At 30.2% G+C, this 22,861-nt stretch overlaps 1 protein-coding gene across 1 annotated transcript in view; it reads left to right on the top strand.

The window, feature by feature from the left end:
• The window catches only part of LOC130676198 (mannosyl-oligosaccharide 1,2-alpha-mannosidase IA), a gene marked incomplete in the record, with an annotated part of 416,169 nt that overhangs the window by 381,779 nt on the left and 11,529 nt on the right, over positions 1-22,861 (top strand).

The following is a 22,861-nucleotide window of genomic DNA, read 5'->3' on the forward strand; positions in this document are numbered from 1 at the left end:
GGATTATACCTACGTATTTTCGTAATTGCAGGGATTCAATACTTTATACGCTCATTATACATTGCCTTAGGCTTTGACATCACTGCTCATTTTGTGATAATCCTTACTACTTATTATACAGCCTGCAATTTTTATTTTTATATAATTTTTTTTATACATTTTTGTTTCATTTATTTTTAAATATTTAACAAAGTACTGGACTTCATCATTAATGCAATCGATAGATTTGAATATCAACTTTTTTTTTTCAGTATTTGTAGTATTCGTTTCATATGTTATTTAACAATGTATTTTAAAAATTCATTATCGATGTACTTCATAACTAAAATTATGATGTTCATTATATTCTCTGTTCATTGAAAATTATTAAAGCCAATTTAAAATAAATTTTCACGTTGATTAAATCAAATTTAATATTTAGTTTTAATAAAATACATTTTGTTTTTATCAAAAATGTTAAAAAAAAAGTTCCAAGCATTATAAAGTTTTATAAAAAAATAAATCACTAGGATTATTGGTTTATATATATATATATCGGAAATTCTGAGCATTTAAGACCAGTTAATAGCTTTCGTCACAATACAGATGCTATAGTCCAAGTAAAACCGAATACGCGATAACTTGGATGAGAATTCGACTGTGAAATTCCAAACGACGTTCCATGGGTTCTAAAATATTTCGTAGGTTTCTCACGGCAGGGGGTGGTCCATCCCTCTTTTTAGAACTGGCAATACTACTCCGGAGGTCCATGAAATTTTAGTTCGCATTCTCAATTTAAAAAAAAATAAATAAGAAATAATAAAATATGAATACAAATATAATCAATAATAAAAAATTTATAAAATTAATTAACAACCCGAGTAAAAACAGAATTCCGCCGCACCACCGCCGCAACACCGCTGCACTACAGCCGTGACAATTCCGATTATTTTATAAATGCCGCACCACCGCCGCACCACCGCCGTGACAACTAAAGAATTTATCTATTCGCTGCACTACCGCCGCACCACCGCCGTGACATCCCGAGTAAAAATGAAATTATTATTTTTACGAAAAAATTATAAATTTTTATCGTCCGCCGCACCACCACCGCACCACCGCTGCACCACTACCGCACCATACCGCCGCACCATAGCTGTGATATTTTGTTGTAAATTATTTTTGATTAGTGATTTAAAAGTGGTATATTCTTTTCAATCTCATATAGCATAAGTAAACTTAGTAGTCACTGTCGGTAGCGTAGCCTAGTCGTTAAAGCGTCGGTCTTTCGTGCGTAAGGTCCCGAGTTCGAATCCTACTAAATCGTGTGCGTTTGGTTGATATTTGTAGCGTTTTTTCCCTAAATTAAAAATTTCTACTCGGTTAGAAATTAATTTCATCACAAATCTGATTGATTTCTGCATCATCAAAGAAAAAAAAAAAACTACTAAAATTGAGTAAGTCTTTTTTTTTAATTTAGTTGAAATTTCTATACATGGCTATGTATATATTGAAAATTTTAATATATGGCCATATATAATTTACTTTTACCGGACAATTAAATTTCTCTCACCATAAACCGGGTAAATTAATTAATTAATCATAAGATATTTTGGCATATAAATGCCATTTTTTTTTAAATCGGGGTTATGCTTAGGCATTGGTGCGGCGGTGGTGTGGCGGTCGTGCAGCGGCGGTGCGGCGGTGCTGGCAGAATATATTTTTAGCGTGCGGCGGAATATTCCGCCAAACGGCGGTGGTGCAGCGGTGGTGCGGCGTTCGATAAAAATTTATAATTTTTTCGTAAAAATAATAATTTCATTTTTGCTCGGGAAAAGATGAATTAAATTTATAACTATTTACCCTCGCGGACTCGGGATTACTCCGAAATCATGGTGAAATTTCGGTGAAATCATAGTGAAATGACAGTGAAATCACTGTAACTTTGTGCCATTTGCTTACTGTGTGATAATTATCATCCGATGGTAATTTTATGATGATTTCACCATCGATTCATAGTAGAATCACAATAGCATAACAGTCAATTTCCAGTAGTATAGCTGTAAGTTGACAGTATTATTACTGTGTATTTACAGTGATTTCACTATCAGTTTATGCTGGATCTGCAGTGCTTCAGTCATGCTTTCTCAGTAATAATACCGTGATCATACAGTGATTTCACAGCAGTCTTACTATAGATTCTTCGTGAAATCACAATAATATCGCTGTGAATTGACAGTAATATTACTGTGATTTCTTAATCATTTAATCCTGGATCTGCTTAGTTTTCATCGAGATTTAGGGGCAATATTGAGATCCTATATTTATTGATTCAAAGATAATAATAATAAAATTAATAATAATATTATAATAGCAACAATAATCCTAATCTTGGTTTTTCAATAAATAATTTTTCTTGTTTAAAAAAATTGTTTAGTATCCATCCCTTTGTACGACTTCATGTAATTCCCCTGGAGGATTAAATGCTATTTTTTTACCCTCGGTAAAGAAGGAATTTTATTTTTTTTTAACGCATGATGGGACTCGAACTGCCGACCCTTCGATTGAGAGTAGCTTAAGTCATGTACTTTAGCCCGCTCGGCCACCACACGCATTCGGAACTACATATTTAATCTGTTACTTCATGCTATTCAATACTATATATACTCAAGACTAAGCTATAAGAAAAATTATTTTATTAAATACTATAAAATTAAAAGAATTCGATATTTATCAAAAAAAAATTTTTGCCTTCATTTGTAAATCATCAAGTTTTCTTAATTTAAGAATATTTTATTTTAAATTATGATAAATAATAAATATTTACTATTGAAATATTAATCTAAATGATATTCTCTTTATTTTTTGCAGTAGTTTAAATTCAATTTATACAGTTTTAAAAAAAAAGTTATTCAATTTTTTTATTTATTTATTTTTTTTCATAATTCTGAAGAATTTTACCGTCTTAAGCTTTTATAAAATTAACTAAATTAGATAATTACAGATAAAATTTCACTCGGAAATTCCTAAAATAGCTAAATTTATAATAAATAAAATACATTTGTGCCCAAATATTTGCTAAACTTACAAATAATTATAGGAGCATTTATGAAATAATTGATATTATTTTTTTTTAAATTCCATTTCTATCGATTAATGACATTAAAAATTCAAATTTTGATTTTGAAATTGGATTAATGATAGATATACCGTATCAGATCACTATCAAAGTAGAGTGAAATCATGGAGAAAACACTAATAATTTGCTGTGAAAGTATCATAGAGTCACAGTGCTAATACTACTAGGTTGTCATGGGATCACGGTAAATTCATGGTTAAACCACTATGAACTGACTGTGAAACTATTGTAAAGTCACAGAGTTAACACTATCAAATTACTATGGAATCACAGTGAATTCGTAGTGAAATCACGATAAACTGACTGTGAACCCATGATAAAGTCTCAGTGTTACCATTGTTGGGTTACCATAAATCGATAGCTGATCGACAGTAAAATTATCATGAAAGTATGGTAATTTAATTCTAAACCTACAAAAGAATCACAAGTGAAATCACTATGGAACTACCATAAAATTACTGTAAAATTACTATATAACCAGAGTGACGAAATGGCACAAAACGACTGTGAATTCACTATGAAATTACCATCAATACACAGTAAACTTACGGTAAAATTGATTTCACTGTGATTTCACAGTAACCCCGAATCCGCGAGGGTAATGAATTATAAAATATAAAAATTTAACTATTAGATAATGAACTTATTATAGCTGGATTAACATATCTACACTTAAATATATCATTTAAATAAATAGTCATGGTGATAATAAAAGTTATTTTGGAGCATTTAAATTGTCGTATAGCACGATAAAACAATGGACGATCCTTTAAGTCGTTACCAACTTGCGGATCTTATATTCTTTCGTGCAAAGTAGCGTGTATATATATATATATATATATATATATATATATATATATATATATATATATATATATATATATATATATATATATATATATATATATATATATATATATATATATATATGTATGTATGTGTTTATGTATATACATACATACTTGTTTTCTCTTTTTCGCTAGATGGCTCCGTAAATTGTGATTTAGTTTAGCGACAAGAGAGGACAGCAAAGAGAAATATACATCCCACATTCACATATCCACAGAGCTTCGACTTTACCGCGCTACCGACAACGCGAGTAGTTGGTAGTGAGAAGCTTATCTAAAGCACGAGTGTAATGTCTCTATTCCCTTGACTACCTTTACCTTTTTGCTTTACTTTCACCTCTCTTATATCGCTTCTGTTTAGATGTCCTATCAACTGTGACTATGTTATACGAGAAATTTCGACGTAAACGCTGCTGGTGATAAGCTCCTTTTTTCGTAACCAACCCAAGTTCAGCAAGAAAAAAATATTTGTGAAGAAAGTGTACAAAGACCGAGACAAATATATATATATATATATATATATATATATATATATATATATATATATATATATATATTAGGGTGCGCCAAAAAAAAGAACTAATTTTTTTTTCTTCAATTACCTTGAAAATATTGTCAAGGATGATGAAAAAAAAATTCTGGTAAAGTTTGAGCTCTTAATATTAATATTAAGAGGTGGCGCTTCGTGATTTTTAGTAGATTTCATAAAAATCTAACTATTGTATTTGTCCTCATGATGGAATTTTCGAAAAATTTTGCTACCTCTGAACTCAGCTCGATGAGCTGAGTCAGGAAATACATTCAGTTCAAAAGTTTATATATGTATTTATATATATATATATATATATATATATATAATATAACGCGCCGTTCTCCAACGATAGCGTCCGCAATTCTACACCGATCTTAATGAAACTTAGTATACTTATTCTATGGACGATTACCTTGGATAAGTTCGAAGATGAGCCAATTCGGCCAATAAGTTTAGAAGTTATGGTTAATTGAAATTTTGTAAAATTTTCAAAAAAAAATTTGTTTGCCGCTTTAACTGGATGTAACTTCTAAACGGAAAGAGATAGCTTATTTTCGTTTGTTCTATGTGAAAGCTCGTCCGATTGCCTACAATTTTGACTATACAGCTCATTGATTGGACCAATTTTTCTAGTAGATAAATGATTTTGAACATTTACAAAATATTATAAAAACTAATTTTATGCAGGTTTTCACTTTGATTATAGCCACAATTTCAAACCGATCACCTTGAAACTTAGTATACGTATTTTGTGGGTGACTACCTTGTTCGAGTTTGAAAATGAGCTCAATCGGTCGATTAGTTTAGAAGTTATAGCATTTCAAAATTTTCAAAATGTCCAAAATTCATATTTTTACTTATTCTTCCTTTAATATCTTTTGAATGTGATAACTTATCGACTTTATATAAAATTCATCTGAAAGCTCTTCGAATGAGCTTTAATTTTCATGCCTATATATATGCCTAGACCACTGAAATTACTTATTTTACCATTCATTTAATGAAATTTTTTAGTAGATTTCATAAAAATCTAACTATTGTATTTGTCCTCATGATGGAATTTTCGAAAAATTTTGCTACCTCTGAACTCAGCTCGATGAGCTGAGTCAGGAAATACATTCAGTTCAAAAGTTTATATATGTATTTATATATATATATATATATATATATAATATAACGCGCCGTTCTCCAACGATAGCGTCCGCAATTCTACACCGATCTTAATGAAACTTAGTATACTTATTCTATGGACGATTACCTTGGATAAGTTCGAAGATGAGCCAATTCGGCCAATAAGTTTAGAAGTTATGGTTAATTGAAATTTTGTAAAATTTTCAAAAAAAAATTTGTTTGCCGCTTTAACTGGATGTAACTTCTAAACGGAAAGAGATAGCTTATTTTCGTTTGTTCTATGTGAAAGCTCGTCCGATTGCCTACAATTTTGACTATACAGCTCATTGATTGGACCAATTTTTCTAGTAGATAAATGATTTTGAACATTTACAAAATATTATAAAAACTAATTTTATGCAGGTTTTCACTTTGATTATAGCCACAATTTCAAACCGATCACCTTGAAACTTAGTATACGTATTTTGTGGGTGACTACCTTGTTCGAGTTTGAAAATGAGCTCAATCGGTCGATTAGTTTAGAAGTTATAGCATTTCAAAATTTTCAAAATGTCCAAAATTCATATTTTTACTTATTCTTCCTTTAATATCTTTTGAATGTGATAACTTATCGACTTTATATAAAATTCATCTGAAAGCTCTTCGAATGAGCTTTAATTTTCATGCCTATATATATGCCTAGACCACTGAAATTACTTATTTTACCATTCATTTAATGAAATTTTGCTATTGCATTAGTTCTCCTACTTCTTAGTACATTCATGGAGCTACTTAAATTCATATTATCGCAGTGTGACAATTATAAAATCCAAACATCTCAATTCAGTGGGTATATACAATTTCGTTTAATTGACAGTGTATAAATGATATGATATATCAATAACAAGATTAACATTAGTTATGATGATAATATTTTCTATATCGACTCGTCGTGTGATATTCTAATAGGCTTTTTATTTCAAATATCAGTACTAATTTCAAGTATGACACTTTGATGTATCACAATCAATTTTTAATCTTAGAATATTTTATTAGTAGATTTTATTGAAAGCAAATTATCGCCTTTGTCTTTATGGTAGAATTCTCGAGCATTAAAACCATAATCTATCATAATTTTTCGAATAGGGTCCGGAATACCATTGGTCCGATAGTTTAAATATATGCATATGTATCTTTAAATAACGTCAAATCAAAACATATAGTGCATTATCATCAAAAATTCTTCTGAAGTTCATTTAGTTAGCATCAATTTTGACAATATACTTAGAATTATTTTATTTTCTTTGTTTTATCATCTCGAGAATTTTTACGAAAATGTAAAAAAAAATTTTATTTTATTATTAACTTTTATGTGAACAGTGAAAAAAATTCAACAACGAGAAATCTACTTCCATTTCGGCTGCCGAATGGCCTTTTTTATTTCCCATTTAAATAACATGAAAAAAAAATTTTTTTAGTTTGAAATTTTTCACCTCGGCAATGGCTCATTGTACGAATAAGCCGAGCATATATTTTTGTAAGTAATTTAACGCTCTACAAAAAAAGTCTCTTATTATTTTTCGATAAATCTATCTGTTCGAAAGTTATTGGAGCTCGAAGATAAGTAAGAGTAAATTTCGAGATCTTTTTACTTTTCCGGCGAAACTATCATACTTATCATAAAATGTCATAAAATCTTCTTTGTAGACAATTTTATTTCCTACAAATTATTATTTATAAATTTTTTTCAAATTCTGCTTTTTTTTCTAGTTATTTCCATTTTAATGCCAAGCCCCTAAAAAAATAGTGTTCTGATCGATTTTAAGAGCTTGGTATTGAAATGGAAATTCTCAAAATTCTCGAGCGAGGTTTAAATATTTAAATTTTGGGCTTAAATTTTCAGCGTGGTCATGGTTTCACAAATATAAACTATTGCTGCTACGAGAAAGAAAAAAATTTGAAATAAAAAAGTCGAATTTCTACCATTTTTGATGTTTTCAAAATTCGTGAGCGACCTCTTACAAATTTATTATCGAGCTGATTTTTGGAGCGGCTTCTTAAAACATCGTAAACCAACAAATTTTTATGCGAGATGGTAAAAAAAAATAGTCGGTTTTTTTGCGCCACCCTAATAAACATATTTTTTTTATATGCCAACATTCAAGTATAAGAAAATTGACCAAATCCTTCAAACTTTGTATAAAAATTATTGATAGGAAAAAATTTGTAAATGTTGGATTTTATGATTTTCTCGCCCATCATTTCCTGCATTTTTTTTTCATCGATAAAACAAATTGACTACTTTGTCTTAGATAAATTCAACTTTAAGATTACGTTACTAGATTTAAAAAAAAAATCAATGATAAATAATCGACAATTCAAAATTTTTAAAAATCATTTTATGAATTATTTCATATACAAAGTAGAGTAATATTTTAAGATATTATATTTTTCAAGGAAAAGAAATATATATAAGAAAAAATACGAAAGGTTAACTTTGTACTACTCTACTGTAGATAAAAACGAATTAAAGCCTGACGTTGAAATACTTCTGGAAAAAACTCGTTGACCAACAAACTCATTCTTAATTTTTTTTCTTTATTGTTTTACTTTTTATATATATATATATATATATTATTTCTTTTTGTTTATCTATTTATTTTATTTTTACATCAGATTTTTTTCTTTCGTTTACTATTGTCTTCATTGCGGATTTCAAAGCCAGTATAGAGTTAAAGAAGACGAGAACGAGAGCTGGATGGAGGAAAAAAAGTCGAATAAAAAACAAGGGTTGAAAAACAGAGTTTTAAGAAAGATTGAAAGAAAGAGACACACGACTTCTCAGTTATTGCGCCTTAAGATATCCACACACACACAGAGTTTAAACTTGAAAATGTTTGCACTTATTCTCTTACTTTTTTTTCCTCTTTGTAATACTCATCCCACTATTTTCACTTGTATTCGTATCCTATTCTTTCATCTCTTTCTTTCTTACGGTCACTATGTAATATCGCACTACGTTTACAGCCCGCTATTATTGCACGCTCGTTATTGCTCCGTGATGTAATTTCATTCCGAGAAAATCCTCCACTTCCTTTCTTCTCCTTCCATTCATGCTTCCAAGTGTAATCCGACTTTCTACTCTATGAGGATCTTCCTCACTTGCGCATACTCTTTTTCACGGGCTAAGGGTTACTTTGGCACTCATCCAAAAAAATCCCTAGCCAATCTACCTTCTCACTATACCTATACACATAATACATTAATTATTTTTTAATCCTGCAAATATGTATCTACATTTTTAAGACCACTAAAACTCATAATAAACATCATTTTGATGCTTTGATGTTTTTATTTATATTTTAAACGTCAATTAGATATATTTTAAATTTAATATTTATAATACCGTCAAGTAGAATTCAATCATTAAAAAATTACTAAGATTTTGTTTTTATTTCAAAAACTAAAAATGCGGTCCAACCAAACAGACATCCCTCGTAAATTGTTTATATAATTTTTTTTTTTATTTAAATTAATTCTTTCTACTATTAAATTTTTTTTATTATTTAATTTAATACATTTATATGTTTTCCATATGACTTCTATCACCGCTAAAAAAAATTTTTTATGGAGACAAAAAAAAGACTCGTCAGAAATAGATCGAATAAAATTATACGCATAGTTTTTTATTAAACACTCTTCACTTTTTACAACATTAATGAATAAATTCACTCGAGTTATATTTTAGTATTGAATATTTAACGTGAACGTAAGTAAATCAATTCGATTTTTCTAAAATTATGACACGTATATACGTATTTATACCGACTCGAAAAAAAAAATATATATATATATATATTCACTATTGATTTTTCGGTGTAAAATTAACGTCAATTTATATGAAATCAATTCTGTGTTATTTTTGAACTAATCTCTTTCTGAAAATTTATATTTTCTGACAATATATAAATAGTAAATCTTGCTTTAGATCCACACATCGATGAAATATATTTAGACGAGAACAAATGCCTTTTTCCTCACACGAAGCGTAGTGGGGTGTGCAGTAAAAATATTTATATTATTTAAATCTAATGAAACTAACTAAAAAATATATTATCTTAAATGATATAAAATATAATTATTATATTTATATGCAAATTATCTAAAAAAAAAAGTATTGAAGTATATAGATTAAGTAATTTTGAATAGCAGATCCGACGAGATATGTCACAAGTCAATTATAACTTTTTTTTTAATTTCTAAAACTCATTTTCTCTATTTAAAATTATTGAGAGGATTGTCAGTTGTTATTACCGTTCTCAGTTTCCTTCAATTCCATGATGAAAAAGAATATATTAGTATAATTTCATTTCTCTGTACTGGACGAGAAATTGTAAAGTAAAAATGGTCATCAATACCGTATAATGTAATGTATGACGTTTTCATTAAAACTTACTGAGGTGCGTTATATTATTTGACAGAGAGAAAAACCACACGAAAAGCGGACATGGAGGTGAATGAAGCAAGACAGCACAGTCTGGCTGGAGTCGAGGATAGTAAAACATTATATACATATAGAGTTTAGATAGTTGAGGGTGAGAGCAGGGGTCGAGTTGAGAGCGATGGTCGGCTTGTCAGGATTAACGTTTTCTTTAACGACCAACGGCGCCTTCTCGTTTACGTGCCTGTGCAATCTTCCACCTTCACTTATTCTTCACCCTCTTTATTCAAACTCTTTTTTCTTTCATTCTCGTATTTTCTTAACTTTTTTTTTCTCATTCCTAGCATCACTACTATATATACATGTACAGCTCCGTCGTTGAATTTTTCCATTGCCTATGTATTTACCGCAATAATTCCTATGCACATCTTATCCCGACCTGATTCCTTTATCTTCTACAACTCTGTCTTCATCCAATCGCGTTCTCTGTCTCTCCTTAACTCTATTTTCATCACTGTAATTCTAATTTCTTAACTAGTTTTGTTTAAGAAACAACGAAAGAAATAAATTGAATGATATGTCAAATAATTCGCAATACTTGAGTATTGAAATCTTATTTAATTAATAACAAAAATTAAATTCATATATTATTTTCTGTCGATATAAACAAAAGATGACATTTTTTTTTGTATCACAAAAAAAAGAAACCGTTCATAATTTATAAAAAAAAAACATAGATCCTAATGAAATAAAATGAATTAATGAAATGGATTTTACGATGGTAACTACACGGAGAGAAAAATATCGCCAGAATGACTATCCAATGTATCCTCAAATGACGTATCGTCAGAATAACGATTTGTATACCTAATTTAGGAATACTCTCATATTAATTTAATAATCTATAGTATCGTTAAAATAAAGATACGTATTTGGGCGTTACAATGATTACCTGGACTTGGGCCAAGACTGGGTAACCTAGCCTTGGCCGTTACAATGATTACGCGGGGTTGGGCCAAGACTGGGTAACCTAGACTTGGCCGTCCAATGGCAACCCAGACTTGGGCCAAGGTAGGATTACCCAAGTTTGGATATACCTATGGTTTATATAAGTAGATCATATAAATGTACCAGTTCAACGTTAGTAGGTTGTAATAGGGAAAAATAAGTTATTTTATTGACCAAAATCGCGATTTTTCGCTGATGGTCATTTACCTTACCCGCAACCCCAAAAAAGCAATTTAATGAGTTTTTCGACTTGTCGCCGGGCGCGCTGATTGAAAATACTCTTACGCTAGGCCCAATCATTAATTGGTAGAGGAGTGGTTGTTCGATAATAACCGAAGACACTCGAGTGAAATTATTAAAAACGGAAGACAGCAGCAGAGAGGACACAGAACCGGCAGGGCCGGGTAACCATCAAGACCTACACATTAGGGTGGGCCGAAAATCCGTTTTTTTCTTATTTTCACTATTAATACCGAAAATATTTTTCTTTGTACGAAAAAAAAATTTTTCGGAAAACAAAAAAAATTTTAGGTCGATATCTTAGGCTCGCCAAATCCCGCTAAAGTTAGAAGTTGTTTAAAATTTTTTTCCAACTCATTTCGATCGGAAATTTAATTCTCTACAAAAAAGGTCCTATAATAAAATTACGTAAAGTTGATAGTTACTGAGATAATTGCAATTTTGCTCTAAAAAATAAATTTTATCATAAAAGTTTCATAGAAAATTCAATATTATACAAAACAGATCTAATAAAATTTTATTCAAAGTTGATAGTTACAAAGATCATTGCGATTTTTGGTGGAAGCCACCAAATAGCGAGAAATGTGACTATCTAAACATACAACTGCCAGTTTCTGATTAACTATAAATTTCAAGTTTTTACCAGAAGGCCAATTCTGTGAGAAATTTGATTTTCCATAAAATTTATATGATAAAATTCATATTTTACCCTGAAAAAGCGATAATATCTCAAAAATTATATTTTTTAGAACAAAATTGCAATTATCTCAGTAACTATCAACTTTACGTAAATTTATTGTAGGACCTTTTTTGTAGAGAATTAAATTTCCGATCAAAATAAGTTGAAAAAAAAATTTTAAACAACTTCTAACTTTAGCGGGATTTGGCGAGCCTAAGATATCGACCTAAAATTTTTTTTGTTTTCCGAAAAATTTTTTTTTTTGTACCAAGAAAAATATTTTTGGTATTAATAATGAAAATTAAAAAAAAGCGGATTTTCGGCCCACCCTACTACACATACAACCGGACAGACCACCCGAGGATTGAGACGCTGAATTAACGCAGTAGAGTACAAGTAAATTTGGAACTTTGACGAACGAGACAGAGAGCCAAAGGAACCTGACGAGACGAACCACCAGACGGAAACAAAGCCACCGGAAAACATCAAAAATAAAATCAGGTATTAATGAAATTAATTGTTCTAGGCCCAAGCCAGAATATTAATTTAATTCACGTAAATACTTAGTCGTTCGTCGGGGTAATCCGCGTCTAGGCCCGTAATAGATTAATTAGTGTAAATTTTGTTAAAATTAATTTAAGCCAGACGTTTGTCTAACCAGATCCAGGCCCTTCAGCCGGATCCAGCGCGTCGTTCATAATTCCAGGCCATTGCCGGAGTTATTGCGTCGTAGAAAATTCTAGGCCTATTGTGTGACAACACAAGCCAGAAATTTCGTGGTCGAGTCCACGTTAGATAAAAGTAATTAATTAAAATAAATAAATAAAAATAAGTAAATTAATTAAATAAAATTAATTGAATAAATAATTTTAAATTCATAAAGAACCGTTAACAAATGAATGATCGATTCAACAGACGCGAAAAGTCTGAGATAAAATTTAATAAATCAATAATTAAAATTATTAAATATTAGTAAATAACAAATTAAAGTTAATAACAATAAAAGAAAATTAAGTGTCTGAACAGAACAGAAAAGAATCAAGGAAAGTCAAAAGTAGTCAGTGACGCATACTTTGAAGAATCGAGTGAGAATCGGGTGAACGTGGTATTGGGATTTCTGACGTAAATTTATTGTGGTTACAGATAATTACTAAAATGGAAATAAAAGTAATAGTGAGACAGTGGATTAAAAATTAATTAATTAATAATAATATCTAAATTTTAATTAATTAATTTTATTGTATAGTGATCGAGTAAGTAAAAATATTCACAAAGTAAAATATTTTAACACTGGTAAAGAATATCTACACCGGCGGCGGCGTTATTTTAACACCGGTATAGAATATTTACACCGGTGGCGGCGTTATTTTCACACCGGTACAGAATATTTACACCGGTGGCGGCGTTATTTTCACACCGCTTTCAGGGGTAAATTTAACACCGATAATTTTAACACCTACACCGCTTGGACTTACCCCGGTGATTTTTTACAGTGTAAGCTTTATCTAAGAATTAATAGTTTATTAAAGATTTTTCATTTCAATAACTTAGAATGTAAATTAGAAATTTTGCAATAAAAAATTTAAATACATTTTTTTAAATTTGATTGGTGGGCAGGCAAAGCGCACGAAGATATTGCTGGTTTAATTTTAAAATGAATTAAACGAATAATATAAATATGATAGGATTATAGTATTTGGAATAAAAAAAAATGCAATAGTCATTAAATCACTTATATATAAATGGAATAGTAGCCTGGCTATATAAATTTTCAGATACATTATTTCAGTAATCTTAATTAATCCTCAAAAAAATATATACGTTGATCCAAACGAAGCAATATGGCTTATCTTGATCCGACATTTTCCGAGCTCCCATTTTCTCTCTACTCACTACATCACCAAGTCATCCCTCGTCTTGATACCTTTTCCCACACTATCTCTTACTCTTACTGTAACACCTTACTCTCTCACATTTTTTTATATTTTTTTATATTCTCAGCTCTATAAAACTAGTTATCCATTTATTTTACCTCTTGACCCACGTTAGATCAAGAAATATTAAAATAAATTGCTATCATTATACCAAGTGATATCACTTGGTTAAATATAATCGTATATACGATTATATTTCGTCATATTCTCTAAGGACGTGTGAACTATGATGTATACAGAGGATCTGATTTTCTCATGACATTTATTATCATATTACTATCTTATAATTTAACAACCCCCATAACATATATTTTTTTTTGTAAATTTTTTTCATGGGCGAATGTTAAAAATTATCTACATTCATAAAAGTTTTTATCATCACTATAATATTCTTTTTTTATAAAAATTTTTCATTTTTCTCTCTAAATATATACTTTCCGGAAATAACTATTTGAATTAAATTACTTAAACGCGACGAAATTGTCGGGACATAAATATAAATTAGCGATTTTTTTTTTTACACTGTAAAAAATCCGAAGTGAATTCGGATTGAAATTAAATCCGAATTCACTCCGCATTCACTCCGCCACTCGGAGTTCCCGAGATTTAAAAAAAATCACTCCGTATGCGGAGTGAATTGGGAGTTTTTTTTAGCGGAGTGATCTCGGAGTGATGCGGATTTTATTTCACTCCGGTCCGGAGTTTTAATACTTATATTTATATTAATTTATATTAAACTGCTAAACAATGTGTGTGTGTGTGCGAGTGTGTGTTTGCGTGCATGTGTGTGTTTGGGTGTGTGCAGGTGTTTGTGTGCGTGTGTGCGAATATGTGCTTGTGTGTGTTCGGATGTGTGCGAATGTCTGTGTGTATGTCCGCGTGTGTGTGCAAATGTAGGCGTGTGTATGCAAATGTGTGCGTGTGTGTGTGTCTAAATATGTGTGTGCGTATGTGTGTGCGTATTAGCTGATCAATAATGTAATACGCGAGTTTTTACTTCGATTTTATTATGTGGAGTTATATTTTATTAATAATATTTTCAAAACTCCGCTCCGGAGTGAATTTCACTCCGAAGGGATTAAATTAATAAAAAATTATCTACTCCGCGAAAACTCCCCTGCGGAGTAAATTTCACTCCGAGGGGAGTGAATAATTAAAAATTCATTCACTCCGCATTCACTCCGGATTTAATCTGCATTCACTCCGCGAATTTTTTACAGTGTAGCAATCAATACAAGATCATTAATTTATAATAATTATTATTATGATGTATATCTAACTCTTATGAGGTATACCTACTCATGTTTTTATTTAGTCATTTTTCAAAATGTAGTAGATTGCATATTAAGCTATTATTCACCCGAGTCGAAAAATGTGATCTATTTTAAAACCAAATAAAAATTTTACGTTATTTCTATTCAAATTTACTTTCTCTTTGTATTCAATTAACATCCCGGGAAAAAAAGATTTTATATGATCATATATAAACATATATAATTATATACAATTTATATATGATCATATAAGAAATATATAAAAATTATATATGATTACATAAAAGCTTATATGGTCTTATAAAGTTCCTATAAGAATTAATATACTCTTGTGAGGACTATATCAAAATTGATATGATTTTATACAAAGTTATAAAATTACTAGATAAAGTTTTGTATGCTTATATATGGTTAGGAGAGGGAGGGGCAAAAGGGGGTACTTAAGGAAATACTAGCTTTTCGAGGACTCAAATACGCTAAATCTTTTTTTTTAATGATATTCATAGTAAATAGAAGAAGTTTTCAGTTACCGATGAAAAAATAGTATATTACACTACAAGGGAAGAAAGTTGAAATTCCTGCCCTGTGTGATATGATGCCCGAGGCGAAGCCGAGGGCATCATGACACACAGGGCAGGGCTTTTAACTATCTTCCCGTGTGGTGTATACGATTTTTCTTTATACCTGGTCGAAAGTACGTTTATTAATTACATTTTTGAATACTATAAACAACACAACCACGTTCTGCCTTCAGCTGACAGGTCGGCCATGTTTTTTTTATTTGCTCCCTATTGACGCGCCTCTTTCGGACATACATAAAACTTTAATTTTTTTCCGTCTCCCTTTTTTTTTTTTGTTGCGTTTTTGATGCCTGCCCCGCGACATTTGAAAGCACGAGCGAAGCGAGTGCGTCTGGTCGGCGGGGGCAGGCATCAAAAACAAAACAAAAAAAAAGACATAATTATACTTATAAAAAATAAAAATAAAAAATAATTATTTTTTTTCGAAAGAAATAAATTTATGCCTATGAACAAGATTTTTTTCCTGCCAATAAATAATATATAAATGAATACATAAACTTTCAATAATTAACCTCGCCTCTGCATCAAAATCTTTTATCACCTCATCCTCGTCCATAGAGTCATAAGATGATACTTTTTCAGTCATTTTATTATTGCAAGTACACTGTTTACTTAAAATATCACAAACAACGAGACACAAAAAACACTGACGTACATATAAATAAAGCAACGATCTATGATGTTATCGCCAAAAATTTTATTGATAAAGTGGTAGACGTTCAGTAGATGGCAGCAGCCGGCTGTTTCCGTAGGCACGAAAAAATTTTTTGCTCCCGGCGATGTAAGTGGGGCGCGTGTAACTCCACTAGGAGAGGGAAATGAGACTTTAGGCCTTAAAATTAGGGAGGGAAGTGCGTACTTTCGACTAAGGGATAAAGAAAAAAATTTTTCATTTTTGCGGGCAAAGGGTAGCCCCTACAAAAGGTAAAAAAAAAAAAATTTTAGATTTTTAAACGAATTTGATTAAGTTGAATTTTTATTTAAGTAATTTACATGAAGAAAAATTATATTTTACATGTTTATTGGATACAAAAGAAGAAACAAAATTTTTAATAGTTTTTATCATAAAACAAACGTCATTAATATTTTTCAACTGACAAATGATTTTTGAAAAAGTTTACCAAAAAAAAATCTGTCTATCGGTTGACCCTGCGGGCCAGCCCCAAAACTTCCCGCTGTTTTCGAGCTCCTTGAGCTCGAAAACATTGTTGTGGATGCATTTTCGAGCTCTTCGAGCTCGAAAATACTTTTGTGTGCCATTGTTTTTGAAAAAAACCGATGTTAGCATTTCTTTCTCCCACGATATCTCACGAACGAATTGACCGATTTTGATGGTTGAGGTGGCAATCGGCGTATTTTATTGAGTTCTAGAGCTGAGAAAATTTTGAAATTGTTCGGTTCAGTTGTTTCGAAGATATTCGCAAAAAACCGTTTTTTACCATTTCTTTTGCCCGCGATAACTCTCGAACGAATTATCCGATTGAGATGGCTAAGGCGGCAATCGACGCGTTTTATCAAGTTCTAAAGCTGATTAGATTTTGGAGTTGATCGTATAAGTCGTTTCTGAGAAATCAATAAAAAACCAAAAAAAAAAAATTTTTTTAATTCTTATTCTTTGTATAACTTGTAAACTACATGATCGATTTACCCCAAAATCTAATCAAGACTAAGTTTTGGTGAGCTCTTTCGATCGCCACCAAGTACGTTCAAATCGGTTCATCCGTTCCAAAGATATCGTCGGACAAAAAAAAGTTCACACACACACACACACACACACACACACACGGACGTCCATCCGGGAATAGTCAGAATAGTTTCCTAGGACCTCAAAACGTCGACATCTGATGAAAACTCGATTTTCGAAAATCGGACCGAAACCAATAACTTCCCTTTTTTGAAAATTTGCAATTTTCTTAGCGGGAAGTTAAAAAATTCAAAGTAACGCTTAATTATATTTACAGAAGTGATTTTGGAATATTTAAAAACCATTTAAAATATAAAATTTTTTTTTATCAAATTTTGGGGGTACCCCGTTTTGCCAACCCTACCCCCTTTTGCCCCCCCCCCCTTCCCCTATATATGATCATATAAAAGTTCATATGATCTTATGAAAAGCTTATAAGAATTTATATAGTTTTATAAGGATTTTATAAAAGTTGATGTGATTTTATATAAACCCGGGAAAAAGTTCTTATAGAATCATATATAAACACATATGTTTATATATGATTATATGAAAGCTCACATAATCTTATAAATTTCTTATAAGGATTCATATGATCTTATAAGAATTTTATAACATTTGATGTGATTTTATTTAAAGTTATATATAACTTTATAAAAATACCGGGTGAAGTTTTATATGTTTATATATAATCATATATGATCATGTAAAAGCTCATGCGATCTTAAAAATTTCTTATACGAATTTCTATAATTTTATAAGGATCTTATAATAGTTGATATGATTTTTTATAAAGTTATATATGAGTTTATGATATTACCAGATAAAATGTTATAAATTATATGCAGTCATACATGATTATATAAGAACTCATATGCTCTTATAAAATTCTTATAATAATTCGTATAATCTTATAAAATTTTTATAAAATTCGATGTAACTTCATATAAGGTTATATATAACATTATGAAATAACAAGAGCACGTTTTATATGGTTATACATAATCATGTATGATCATATATGATCATATGAAATCTTATATGACCTTATAAAATTCTTCTAAGAATTCAGATAATTAATACGAATTTATGTGATTTTATATGAAGTTATAAATAAATTTGTATCATTACAAAAGAGTTTAATACGGTTATATAAAATCATATATGATTTTATAAAAGTTTATATAGTTTTATGATTCTTATATATAAGTTTCTATGGTCTTATAAGCAGGTTATCTTAAAGAAACTTGTAATTTGATATAAAACACAAATGTGATAAAATTTGATCATATTTGGTGCATTATTTATGTAAGATGAATCAATTTGATCATTTGATTTAAGGAATGCTATAGCTTGTTGAATACTTATAAGAGTAAAGCAGACTAGAGAAGCAGACGGCAATCAAGCGATCATCAAAGTTGAGCAGCATTGAGGTAGGACATTAGTTGGATGGGTGGCCTCTTGGCAAAATACACTGAAAAAAAGAAATTTTTGTCCCAAATAAATCAATTTATTTGTGGCTTTTTTTAAAATATTTCTTAATGACAAATAAATATATTTGGTACAACAAAATATGACAGTTGATTCAAATAATTTTATAATTTGACGGAAATATATAATTTATTTGTGGTAAGTAATTAATATACATTTGTGGTAAAGAAATTAAATTTGTGACAAATAACCTAAAATTTGGCGATACTATACATATATTTGAAGCCCTTATTTATTTGTAGCAATTGGATCATTTCTTTACCACAAATAAATCACTTATTTCACGCAATTAAACTACTCAAATATATTATATCTTTCTCACAATTAAATATTTATTTGGCCATATCCAAATATACGATATCTTTGGCTCAAATAAATCTTAGTTGGCTCGAGTAAATCTTTTTTTCAGTGTAGCAGTTAACCGATAGATTTTTTTTTTTTTTTATTCATGCATGATTATATATAATTGATTATATATCATCAGATCCTGCCAATTTTGAGATCTAGTAATATATAAGTTATTGTATATATGATTAAGTAAAATCATTTTTTCCCGGGTATATATAACTTTATATGATTATATAAGATTTTATAAAGTCATATAAGTTTTTATAGGACCAATTTTATGATAAGACTTTATATGATTTTATATGAGTCACTTTTATATGATTTATATATGATCATATAAGAACTTTTTTTCCCGGGATGTGAAATTTAAACGAGTTTTGCCCGTACTATTCCTTATTTAGACTATTTTGTGACTTGTTTTCAATAATTTTTAGTCTGATTTTGGTTACCTATAGATCAAAATCAGTTTTTTTTTCTCAAAATATTTGGACGATGCCGAGTTGAGCGCGAACTACCTGAGAATTCCGACTTGAGCGCTGGGTCATAATCCTGTCGTTCGACTTGAGCACAGGAAATAATTTTATATCTAAGACACATCACCTAGTTCGAATACAGACCAATTAGTCTAAATATAAAGTCATATTAGACTAAAATCAGATCAAATTTTTCGACCCGGGCAGCTAGTTCATTACAGACTTTATTACTTAAGTTCCCCACAAACCGTTTGCATGAATTGTTCTAATGAAATAAATGCTAAATATCATGTAAATTTATATCATTGAATGTGTATATTCAAAATGATAAATTTTAATATATATCTATTATAAGAGATGAGACACTGTAAGGCACTCGGGACATGACGGGTCAAGTAAAAAAGTTAGTAAAAAAAGTAAAAAATTTTTTTATTTATCGTGCGATTATTATGAATTTTTCAGTGATATGAAGTACCAAGGATAAAAGAGCAGACCTAAAAAATTTATCAAAATAAAAAAGTTATTTTTGAAGTACTCTGTCTTGGTCTAAATAAGAAAACTTATACTTTATTCAACGCCCGTCAATTTTTATTAGAGCTGAAAATTTAAACCATATCAGAAGAATAAATTTTTAAGTATCTTTCTTATATTTCAATTAGTGAATATTAATGACTGTTTACTAAATATAATATGTTTAAAAACACTAAAATGAAAAAATAATTTAAATTATGAATATTTACTCAAAGTAATTTTTAATTTATTTATTTATTTTTTTAAAATTTAGTTTCTTTAGATGTTCTTCCTAGCATTTCCTTCATGTTAATAATACCAACTCAGCACTATTACAGCGAGCCTGCACTAGCAATCTTCTTTTCCTTGATTCCATCTTCAAACCGGCAGTTTCCGGTGTCCACAAAGCACAGAGAATATTTCTCATGCCATCCCCCTCTATAATTTTTTTTTTTTGCTTTTCACGAATGGCAACTAATTAATGTGAGCACACGTACTTTTTTCTCTTTTTTATATACGTATTTCCGTTCTTCATTAAATTTTTTTTACCCCTTTACTGGACAGAATAAAAAATAGAATAATAGGAAATTCACTAATTCTCAGTGGCATTAAGAATAAAATAATAAAACAAAAAAAAATTAAATGAGATATTAAGAGTGGCAATTATAAGATAATTAATATCTACTATAGATAAAAATAGAATAAGAGATAGACATTAAATAACTAAGTGTGCACTAATAGCTGTGAGCTAATACTTTTAACCAAAGTGCACCATTAGAGCCTCTGAAACCAGATGACTTGCTTCATATGAAACTAAATTAAGGATGGATATTTTTACTTTACTTTTATGTACGCTGTTTTAAAGGAGAGTCGGACAAAATATACTGTAAAAAATCCGGAGTGAATTCGGAGTGAATTAGGAGTGAAATAAAATCCGAATTCACTCCGGAATCACTCCGCCACTCGGAGTTCCGGAGTTTTAAAAAAATCACTCCGCATGCGGAGTGAACTGGGAGTTTTTTTTTAGCGGAGTGATTGCGGAGTGACGCGGATTTTATTTCACTCCTAATTCACTCCGGTCCGGAGTTTTAATACTTAAATAAATTTATATTAATTTATATGAAACTACTAAACAATATGTGTGCATGTGTGTGTTTGGGTGTGTGCAGGTGTTTGTGTGCGTGTGTGCAAATGTGTGCATGTGTGAAAATTTGTGCGTGTGTGCAAATTTGTGCGTGAGTGCAAATTTGTGCGTGAGTGCAAATTTGTGCGTGAGTGCAAATTTGTGCGTGAGTGCAAATGTGTGCTTGTGTGCAAATTTTTGCGTGTGTGCAAATTTGTTCGTGTGTGCAAATTTGTGCGTGTGTGCAAATGTGGGCGTGTGTGCAAATTTGTGCGTGTGTGCAAATGTGTGCGTGTGTGCAAATTTGTGCGTGTGTGCAAGGTGTGCGTATGTACAAATGTGTACGTGTGTTCGAATGTGTGCGTGTGTGCAAATGTGTGCGTGCGTGTGTGTGCGAGTGCGCGTGTGTGCCTAAATATGTATATGTGTGTATGGGTGTGCATATCAGCTGATCAATAATGTAATACGCGAATTTTTACTTCGATTTTATTATGTGGAGTTATATTTTATTAATAATATTTTCAAAACTCCGCTCCGGAGTGAATTTCACTCCGAAGGGATTAAATTAATAAAAAATTATCTACTCCGCGAAAACTCTCCTGCGGACTGAATTTCACTCCGAGAGGAGTGAATAATTAAAAATTCATTCACTCCGCATTCACTCCGGATTTAATCCGCATTCACTCCACGAATTTTTTACAGTGTAGGGTACTCGAAATTTGTAATAAAAAATTTTTTTTTTCCTTTTTGAAAATGGTTTCAGATCGTAAATTTTTACATTTACAATTATTTTCGAGCAATTTCAGATGCCCGAAAATTTTTATTACAAAATTTTTTTTTACCGTTTTTAGTCATGGATTCTATCGCACATAGTAATTCTTTACAAAATTTCAATTTTTTTACGAAATTGTTTTTTTTTTTTTCAATTTGGTTAATTTTTAGTAATTGAAAGATTTCCTTACCGCTCCCATTTTTCAAGGCTTTTCCATATATAAGTAAATATTATTTTTATATGTACAAGTCGATTTTTAGCATTGATATTATATATATACATCCGAATATTTCAATTTGACTAACCCGTTATATTTAATTACTTTTTAAATACCCTATTTCTAAATAAAAAATTAATGTAAAGCTTTATAAATGATTAATCGAATTGTCGATAGATTATTTTAAAATGAAATTGCTGATAAGAGTAAGTAATCGTCACAAATCATTTCCTTTGTATATTCAATGGCAAACTTTAATTTCCTAATTAACTAAAGAACGAGAGAGCGGAAGAAGAAAGAAATACAGAAGAGAAAGAAGAAAAAGGAGAAGTAATGGTAGTAGTAATAGCAAAAGGGAGTATAAGAGAAGGCGTATCCGCTAATTGCCACGTCGATAATTCACCCTACATTAACTGAGGTCGAGACTCCTTCATTATTACCTCGAATAAACAAACAACGTCTACCTCATTCACTTTCG

This window comes from Microplitis mediator, chromosome 10, assembly GCF_029852145.1.
Source record: "Microplitis mediator isolate UGA2020A chromosome 10, iyMicMedi2.1, whole genome shotgun sequence".
Lineage (NCBI taxonomy): Eukaryota > Metazoa > Arthropoda > Insecta > Hymenoptera > Braconidae > Microplitis > Microplitis mediator.